The sequence below is a fragment of the Prionailurus viverrinus genome, chromosome X (assembly GCF_022837055.1).
Source record: "Prionailurus viverrinus isolate Anna chromosome X, UM_Priviv_1.0, whole genome shotgun sequence".
Taxonomy (NCBI): Eukaryota; Metazoa; Chordata; class Mammalia; order Carnivora; family Felidae; genus Prionailurus; species Prionailurus viverrinus.
In genome coordinates, this window is record NC_062579.1 from 10,401,691 (window position 1) to 10,412,292 (window position 10,602).

Below are 10,602 nucleotides of genomic sequence, written 5' to 3' on the forward strand. Positions count from 1 at the left end.
CTATGCTTGTATTTTTTTTCTCCTAAGGAAATTGTGGGTTCCTTGAGGTTAGCAAACTCAGTTTTTCTGCTTCTCTGAATCCTTCATATTGCTGAGCACAGTGTAAGCTAGATGGTAAGCTCTGTAAAGACAGGTAATATATCTGTCTTGTTTACTATAATATCCTTAGTACCTAGTAGAGTATCTGGCACATAGTAGGTACCCAATAAATATTGAATGAATGGGTGAATAAATGTGGCATCAGATATCTTATAACAGCTGTTGAATGAAAGAGTGAACTGATGAATAAATGTATGAGAATGAGTAAAGTCTTGAAATCTGGCACCAGTACGCTTGAAAAGCCTAGGGTTATGCATACGATTGGAATACAGCCCACAGGAAGAAGTGCTCTAAAAGCATACCTCTGTTTTCATCTTTCTTTTAAAGAAGCAGATGATTTCTGCTACCTTGATTTTCACTGCTTACTGAGTCTGATTCACCTGGTTATTAAAAATTGCTTCATTCATTTTCAATTCATTTCACTCCTTTGCTCAGCTTCTCTGCTTTAGGGTTTCGTTTCCCACTAATGGGGCTTGCTGTCTCTCGGCTCAATGTGACACTACTCTGAAGACCTTGGAACGGTTTCCATGGTTACTTCTTCTGGAATTCTCCCTTTGGAAACCTTGTGTTCATTCCTTACCTTTAACTTCCATCTCAGAAATTTAAATACACACCTTAGGGTTCTCAAGAGTGTTAACACTCTCCCTAGAAACACTTCAAACCACGGAGGAGAGAAATCAAGGACTTCACATTCCTTTTCTTCTGTTATGTTTGGAATGGGGGCAGATGGTTCGATGCTGAAACTCCCTGAAGTCCAGAGATCCAGAGATTTCCAGCAAAAAAAGAGAAAGATTTCCCAGGTTGCCAAAGCCATGATCTCATTCCAGTTGGATCCATACCACAAAAATGAGCATTGCCATCATCACCAAAGCCTTTTCTTTCTTCTTTTATTTTTCTTATTTTTAAAAACAAGTCTCCATGATAAACTTACTGCTGATGTGTCTTGCCCTGCAGTGCCTTAGATGTATTCGTGACCAAGAAGAAGTCAGAAAAGAGTAATGCTAGTGGAGATTGGGAGTCCTAGACGATTGATTTTCTTTTAGAGGAACTTCAAAAACTAAACAGATTCTTGAATGAAACTTTACTTTCTAAAATCTCCCACCCTTTCTTCTTCTGGGATTATTGTCTAAGATCTAAATAGCAAGAGACTTCTAGGGAATCAAGTTCTGAACCAGACTCATGTTGGGTACACCTGGGATACACCTGTGGATCCCAATGGACTTAAAATAAGTTTACGAGCTACGCAGTCAGTAATATAGAAACACCCCTGGCGAGCACCTCCTCTTTTATGGCTCTCTTCCCCTCTGCCTGTCTTTCCAATATTGTCTCTATGCCCTTATCTTCCCCCATGCAAGCCCTTATTATTTCTTCAAAAAGCTCCCAGCAGAGTCTCTTTCGAGCTTCCAAAGGCCCAGACTTCAAAATGAGAAGAAGCCATTCCTGGCTCTTTCCCATGCAGTTCAGTGCACTCAGCTGTGCTTTAGATTCCATGCTCCACTCGTTTGTACCCCACAGGTGTGCTTGGCTCTGGGAAGAGCATAAGGCAGCCAGGCCTTGTCCCTGGACTTCTTGCTTCTATCTAAAGTGCAGGAGGTTTCATTTGAGCTCCTTGTGAAATTTTCTGCCTTCATAGATCCCCACACTGTGATCAGTCCTCATCTGAGGCCTGTCTGGGTACCTTGAGCCCATCCCTGTTCTACTTGGGAGCCCTGAGAGTGTCAGCAGCAGCAATGGGGTTGGAATCTGGAAGCATTCTGATAGGTATTACAGTGTAGTTGCTACAAGTGCGGGGTCTGGAGCCCAACTATGTGGGTTCCTTGCATCACCACTTTCTAGCTAAGTAATCTTGGGCAAGTTGCTTAGTCTCTTTGTGTCTTTATTTCCTCATCTGTGAAATGGGGATGATGATCATCGTGGTGCCTAGCTGTTCTGAGTGTGTCAAACTAGTTAACCAGGTAAAGTACTTAGAATAGTGTGTGGACACAGTACACACCCAAAAGTGTTGTCTATTATTATTTCCACATCAAGACTTCTTTTCTTAGTGGGGCGAGTACTGGCTCAAGTCCCAGTTCTGGCACTTAGGGTCACTGTAATCGTAGAGCAACTCACATAACCTATATGAGCCTCAGTTTCCTATGATAATTAGGAAGATTAAATGGCTTGTTGGACACACAAACACCTAAAAATAATGATGATATAATGATTTTCCTTCTGGCTCTTAATAATCAGGTCTGGGGGATAGTTGACATCTCTACTTTCTCTTTGTTTTTCTCATATTTTTCTCTTTCATTCATTTTTTATTCCCTTTTTCCTTCTCTGACACTCAATTCCTGATGTTCTTATCTCCTCCTTTATCTCCTATAACTCTCATTTTGTCAGGTCATGCCAAGTCTGGGAAAAAAACAAGGGCCTGAATAACCCTTAAACACTTTTTACTAACTTCCAACTTACAGGCCCTCCTTTGGTGGGAGATATGGTGGTTGAAGGAAGGATCCCAGTAGGTCTCTTCTTTCTAGGGCCCAGATAATTCTAGCTAGGCCAGAGTGAGTGAAGACCCCATGTAGGGATCCTGATTCCTCTCTGCTCACTGGCCCCTCATCCTGCTCAGACTGGCCTACTAACCACTGCCTCAGAGACCTGCCTGTGGTCTGCAGCTCTACAACCAATGCTGCTGCTTGGGAAGAACAGGTATTCCCTTCCCTCCTGTATCAGTTAGCTTTTGCTGCTTAACAAAACATCTCCAAACTTAGTGGCTTAAAACAATCAGCTATTTACTTATCTTACAGGGTTGGTAGTTTGGGCTGGGCTCAGCTAGATGGTTCTACTGCTCTCTCAGTAGGACTCACTTATGGGCCTGCAGTCAGCTGCCACCCATATCCATGGTTCTGCTTCTGAGGATTGACTATCTATAGGCTGGGATGAGGTGGGCAACTCGATCATATGTTTGTCATGATTCATCAGGTTAGCCCAGGCTTCTTCATATGGAAGTGGTGGCAGGGACTCTAGTAATAGTAAAAGGTAGAAATCCCCAATTTTGAATAGTTTTCAAGTCTTTGCTTCTGTCACAATCACTATTGTTCCTTGGGCCAAGGAAAGTCACATGGCCATCCCTTAGAGTCAGGATGGGAGGTGACTACCCAAGAGCTGGATTCAGAGACGTGTCAAAAAAATTGGACGTCATTACTATAGCAATCACCATATCTTCTTAGAGTGTAGAGCATGGCAACTATATCCAAAGTTCTCTTCGCATATTTTTCCCCAAAGGGCTTAAGGGCCCTCACAAAAATAAGGACATCTGGTGTGACAAATGAGAATTCACAACCTAGATATGAACACTGGTTCCTCAAAATATTATGTTAGCCCTTTGTCAGGTTGCCTTCAAATATAAGCATATGCTTCTTTAAGAAAATCCAGACTTTGAAAACACCTACATTAGCAGTGGCTCTTAACTTCTTTTTTTGGAGGTAGGAGGGTAGTTACAAACTCCTTTCAGAAGCCAATGGAAGCTTTAAATCTTCTCCTCAGAGAAATTCACATTTACACATAGACACAGAATGTTGCTTATGATTTCATGGGATTCACATATTTCCTGAAGTCAAACCCCAAGTTAAGGAGCCTTTCATCACAGGGAGAATATATACTTTTATAAAATAACCCCTCTGAACCCAAAAGGATTTTCCATGGACTTGTTCATTCAAAGGAAATATTGTTTAAAGTGATTTGCAAGTTACCACTACCTTGGGTTTATCCAGAATGCTTCCCAAAACATTATTCAATTTAGTTAGCTTGCTCTTTAATGTAGGAAAAATTCAATTTCCACCTGACTTTTCAAGAGTTGCATTAATTAAAGGCCAGATAGACTCATTTAGATGTGCTACTCTGTCTGTTCAGGTTGGTTTTTATAGACATTACATACATAATGGCACTATGTTAGAAAATGTGGCCAAGTCCAGCAAAAATATATGGACCATTAAGAACATTTGTGAACAGATCATCTCTGTGTTAAAATCATTCTCTTATGATGATTTTCTAAAAACCAAGTTCTAAAGTCTAAAGACTTTATCATATCATTTCAGGATGCTTTTGGATTCAAGTAACATATGACCCAACTAAAATGGGCTTAAACAATGAAATAGGTTTGCTCTAGGGTTGGTGGAGCCAGTGGTTCAATGACATGGTGGCTCTCTTTCACTTCTATAATACTCTCTTGTATTTCCCTCGTGGTTCTAAGAGGATTGTGGCAATTTTGGGTGTTACATACAGGAGACAATAACCTGAAGCAGGAGCAAGAAAGATCCCTTTGTATGAGCAAGTCCAACCTTCTCAGAGACCTGTATCAGGCATTCCCTAGGTCTCATTGGCCAGCACCTAACCTGACAATGTCTGAACTGGTCACTTACAAGGGAAAGGCTAGTGCCCTGATTGGCTTAGACCAAAAAAATGCCTTCTTTGGTTTTGGCCTCCTCTGACAGACATGGCTTCTTCTTGAATGATAAAAAAGAAAAAAAATCAGTGTATTCTTAGTAAGAAGAAGAAGATGAGAATCAAATGACCTTTGGCTGGGAAATACACAATGCCTTCTGCAGTGCTCTTTCCCTTAATACTCATTTTGAAAGGGTAACTTTGCTCCTTTTATGGAGCAAGAGAGAAGTAAATGCTTTTGCTAACATAAGTCATAGAAGAAAGGACTTCTGAGATATCACAAAGATTGTCTACAGAACATTTGGGAAAGAAGGTGATGGTTGCCAGAAAGGGGAAACCAAGAATAATGGCTCAAACATGAGGGACTTGAGCAAGAGACAGTTTGTAGAAGACGGTAGTAATATAGGCTGGGAGGAAGGGTGAATGCAGTGCAGAAAAGAGATTTAGCATGAAGCATAAGGATTAAATAAGAACATGTTAGAGAGGAGGAGAATGGCAAGTGTCTCATGTGTTGTATTCAGCAAAATGGCAGAAGAGAGACTTTGAAGGGGAGTGGTGATGGTGAAGGGGCAAGAGAGTGGGCCCACATATGGAGCAGATCCTCTGTGCCTAGCATGGGCTGGCTACTTAGAGCAGATGCTGTGATGCCCTGCTTAAGGTCCACGGTCCTTTCAGGATGCTCTGGCCTATTTTCAACTGCCAGTGTCTGCATGTACATGCCCAAGCACTCACTCCTGCCCCCTCCTGCCCCCATGACTGTGGAAAGATAGGGGAATTAACACCCTCCTGGAGTAACCCTCAACTAATGACTCTCAGGAGTTGCTATATAAATATCCCAGTTCCCTCAGCCTTTGCTTGGGATAATTCTGAGCTGAGGGCTTTACACTTTCCCAGAGTTTTCCTGCAGGATGAGGTTCCAGTTGCCGACTATGACAGCCAGCTTAACAATGCACCCTTTATTGGCTGTCCTCCCTTTCCTGCTTCACTTCTCCTACTTCCCTACCAGTCTTGTCTGCACCTCCCAAGTAAACTAGTTGCACCCAAAGCCTAGTACCATGGTCTGATTTATACACATTATCTTGTCCAATCACTACAACAACCCTCAGGGTTGTAGGTATTATAAGCCGCAATTGATAGATGAGGTAACAGACTTAGGCAGGTCAAGTGATCTTCTCAAGTTTTTTCAGCTGTTAAATAGCACAGCTCAGATTGGAATCTGGGTCTGTCTTGTGAAAGCCCATGTTCTTTCCCTAGTAACAATTTGTATCTTAGTAATTTTTTTTTAATTTTTTTTCAACGTTTATTTATTTTTGGGACAGAGAGAGACAGAGCATGAACGGGGGAGGGGCAGAGAGAGAGGGAGACACAGAATCGGAAACAGGCTCCAGGCTCCGAGCCATCAGCCCAGAGCCTGACGCGGGGCTCGAACTCACGGACCGCGAGATCGTGACCTGGCTGAAGTCGGACGCTTAACCGACTGCGCCACCCAGGCGCCCCTGTATCTTAGTAATTTTGAACATGATGCTAGTGCAAACACTGGAGGGCCTAGGTAAAGCCAAAGACTGTGGGGCTGCTGCACCACATGTCCACAGCCTGCCCTAGGTGGCAGCTGGTTGCTTTAAAAGCACTCCTGAAATCATTGTTGCACTATATGCTAACTAATTTGGATGTAAATTTTAAAAAATAAAAAATAATAAAAAACAAATACATAAATAAAAGGATTTGTAATCATCAGCCCTTTCCAGGCTAAAGCCTGAGAAGCTGATGCAACATACCTGCCTGTGAGCATGGTGAAATGAAGAAGATCAAAGATCATAATCATCCACAGTGAGTCAGGGGATCCATAGAAAACATGGACACTGGCTTCATGTTACAGCCTAAACCAGAACTGATAATGAGAACTCAAGGTCTGACTGACCATTATTGCCTAGAGCTCTGACTACATGGAAGAACTTTCCAGACAAGAACTTGACGTGTGATATACTTCATACATGGCTGAGCTATTGAGACAGTATGATGGACAGGTTAGGAGATGGTTTTAGAGTCATCTAAAAGAGGCAGGTTTTAGAGTCAGACATGCCTGAACTAGAATCTTATTCTACCACTTTCTAAGTTTCCAGCATGCTAGCAGCTTCCCACCTCAAGGGCCTGAATCTCCATTTCTTTCCTGTGGAGCACTCTCTCCCACATTGTATTGGGGGTGAGTTGACATCCCTGGGGGAAGCCCCAACCAATGAGGAATAGGAGTCAATATAAATACTGCAACCTCTCCATCTTCTAGTGGGATGATTCTGAGGCATGTTCCACATAATTTATCAAAGGATCCCCAGCACAGTTGAGCCTCAGTTGCCCAGAGCTGTAACCCATTCATTAATGAGGTCATTTATTTGGTTTGTGCTTTCCCTGTGTCACTATTGCCAAGTTGCTTAGTTTTCTTAAGGCTGTGAAATTAGGATCACATCTTCATCATAGGGTCGTTATGAAGATTAAATGAGCTCCTGTGGCACTGGGTGTTGTATGTAAGTGATGAATCACTAAACTCCACTACTGAAACTAATATCACACTATATGTCAACGAACTCAAATTTAAATAAAAACTTGAAACTACAAAAATATAATTGTAAATCTAAAAAAATTAATGTAGAGCACCTGGCTGGCTCAGTCAGTGGAGCATGCGACTCTTGATCTCAGGGTTGTGAGTTCGAGCCCTATGTTGGGCATGAAGCCTACTTAATTAAAATTTTTTTAAATAAATTAGCTCGTATGTATAGAGTGGTCTGTACATAATAAACGTTCAATAAGAACTTGGGGGGTGTTAAATTACTGATCCCTTCTTTTCAGACTTTAGGCTCCATCCCTGCCATTCCAGTTCCTCCACTAGGTGGCAGAAAATCAACATTCATCATCCATGGAAGGCGTGCCTCTAAGAGTAAGTAAAATAAGTAAGTTAGAGACCCCGAGGGACTAAGGTCGGTGTGACATGAGAAGGGCAAGCCTATGATTAAAACCCAGTCCAAATAAAGAAAGCAGTCCCTGAAATTCCAGCCTCAGTCAGATTGGTGTCTGATTCAAGGCTTTGAAAGGTAGAGACTATTGGATGAATTCCCAAAGCAACATGGGGAACCTGTATGAGAGAAGAAGGTGGAGTCTGTTTGCAAGAAATTACTGGGTGCTATTTTCCCATGCCTGGGGTAATCCTAAGTCATGGGAGATGACTAGGAGGTGGAAGAATGGCGAGGAGCCAGGGAAAAACCAAACAATCACCTGAGCAAAGTAGATCTTGATAAGAGTCAGCATGATCCTCTAGTCAGCTTTGGGACAAAATCTTTCAGAATTATTTGGTATTCTTTTTGATGAGATATTTGTATCATTAGACAAACCATACCAGCTAAGGATGAATTAACTCCCTGGTTAAAAGATGGGGAGAATAGGGCATTTATCCACTGGCTTCAATCTTTCATTGGTCAAGGGTTTACCCTGGGACATTAACTCCACCATGCTTACAAGGAGTTAAAGTGCAGGCATTTGAAGTAAGAAGCTATTGGCATGTTAGAAACTGTCTACCATATCTGTTGATGAACTCAGGTGGGTAGACGAGATACGGCATGGGGGCATCAGCAAAGACTGCTACAGCAGTGCTTCTCAGACTTTAGTGTAAGTACACATTACTTGGGAGTCTTGTTAATATGCAGATTCTGATCCTGAAGGTCTTGGGTGGTGCCTGAGATTCTGCATTTTTAACAAGCTCCTAGATGATGTTGATGCTCCTGGTCCACAAATCACATTTTGAGAAGCAAAGACTATACTGTTTTTTAAACCAGTCCTGCTGTTTCTTTCATCATCCCACATCATCATCAACCCCAAGCAACACTGGAGGCACCAGGGTCCCCAAGCTTTGGTCTTCCCCTCTATGGACCTCATCTTCATCTTCAAAATGAGGGAGGGTGTGGGGCTTGGATTAGATGAGCTAACTGAGGTGGTGGATGGGGGGAGGAGAGAAGGGAGGACTTTTTAAAATAGGATTTTTTTTTTTAGTTTAGAGAGGCAGAGCGAGCAGGGGAGAGGAGCAGAAGGAGAGAGAGAGAGAGAGACAGACAGACAGACAGACAGACAGAGAGAATCTTAAGCAGGTTCCATGCTCAGTGCAGAGCTTGACCTGGGGTGCAATCCCATAACCCTGGGCTCATGACCTGAGCCAAAATCAAGAGTTGGATGTTCAACTGACTGAGCCACCCAAGAACCCCTAACAGAATTTTAATATTTAGAAAATATTGAGTCTTTAAAAAATAAAACTACAAAAAAGGAAAGTAGGAAGAAATCTAGGATGGCCAAGATCCACAGAAGACAACTCCATGTTCCTAAAAGATTCCCATCTCCTGAGAGTGAGAGGTGATATTGTAGTTTCCTGAGGGATGGCCTAGAGATTTTTGTTTTTATATAAAGAGGGATATTGGGGCATACTGATTCTAAAAGGCCCAGAAAAGACTGCATTTGATGATCTGTGTGACCTCATTCCAGTCTATTATCTTTCCACTGAATTTTCTATAAATCTATTATAATATCATATTGCTGATTTATGTCTGTCTTCCCTACTGGTCTGGAAGCTTCTCTGGCCAGGGATTCATCTCTATCTCTATCACATGCTCTAGTGCCTGGCACACAGTAGATTCTTAGTAATCTTTGAGTGAATAAATGAATGAATGAATGAATGAATGAATGAATCTATGGCTTTCTTCCAGGTCTAAAACGAACTGTATCATCATGAAGTTGAATCACATACTGGCTTTTCAGAAAGGGTCTTTTAAGATATATATATATATTTTTTTACCTATGTGGTACCCACTCTTTTGAAGTTTTATTGTGACAGAATTCTAGCCACACACAACCCCATGTCCGGTACTTAATAACCCTATGAATTAATGTGAGGTGCTTCAGAGCAAATACCATTTAGTGACATCCCAATGACAATTTTTTTGGCTGGAGAGTTGTTTGAAAATGGTGTTTTGGAGCAAGAAACATCTGCCTTGGTTTGCTGTGGAAAGGGAGTCTATGGAATACATTTGGATGGGCTCTGCCTGATTGAGCTTGCAAGGAGAGGCGGAGGCACCACTAATTACATGTCTTGCATTATGGGTTGGAAATAGATACACAGAGCAAATGCTGTGGCCCACAAAGCCTCAAAAAGCAATGAAAGCAACATAGACTTCAAGTTCATTTTCAAAATTCCCAGCATTGCAGAGCAGAGCCAGCCATACAATTTATCCTCTTTTTCACGTGGCACTTAAGTCACAGAAGAATGAACCAACAGAGGATCTGGAAATCTACTTGAAAATTCAGGGGGAAAAAAAAAACAACAAGAACCCCACAGTGGCAAAAAGGATATCACAAGTGACAGTGTTAACATGTGATTTTCACTGGAGGTATTAATTAGTAACTCCCTGGGGCCCTTGATATCCTTGAAACAAGTCAGCACCATTGCTTGACTTATACAAACTTGATGGCACTCAGTTAAAAATTGTTCTTCTCCAGGTAGGTTTTAGTTGTAAAGTACCCAAAGATAACTTCCTAAAAATGAGGAGAGTGTTAGAAATAGCAAGCAGAATGAGAGGCCCAGATGGATGGTGAGTGGGAACAATGAGGAGCCCTACCCCTACGTTCAAAAGATGAAGTCTATGATTATAGGACAATGAGACTATCTTAGCAGTAACTCATTAAGATAAAATCTGGTGGTGTTTGGGCAACAGCAAGCTCAGCAAGAACCATCAGTGGGAGGCAGGCTCTCAATGGCTAAATATCTGTGGCAGAAAATAGTTGGACTTTCTAGCTTCCCTTGGTAGGTGTGGCCATGTGACTGAGTCCTAGCCAACGGAATGTGAGATGCCATTTCCAGCTTGGCCCACACATGATCTTTCATATTCTCTCCCCTTATAGCTTGATAGACAGAGGCAGAAAGGGTGACTTTGGAAGCTGTGTGTTGAATATAGCAGAACTGCTAGATGGAAGAGGCATGGGTCACCACTGCCTGGAGGAGAGCCACCTGTCAATTGGGACTATGTGTGAGTGAGAAATAAACCTTTATTA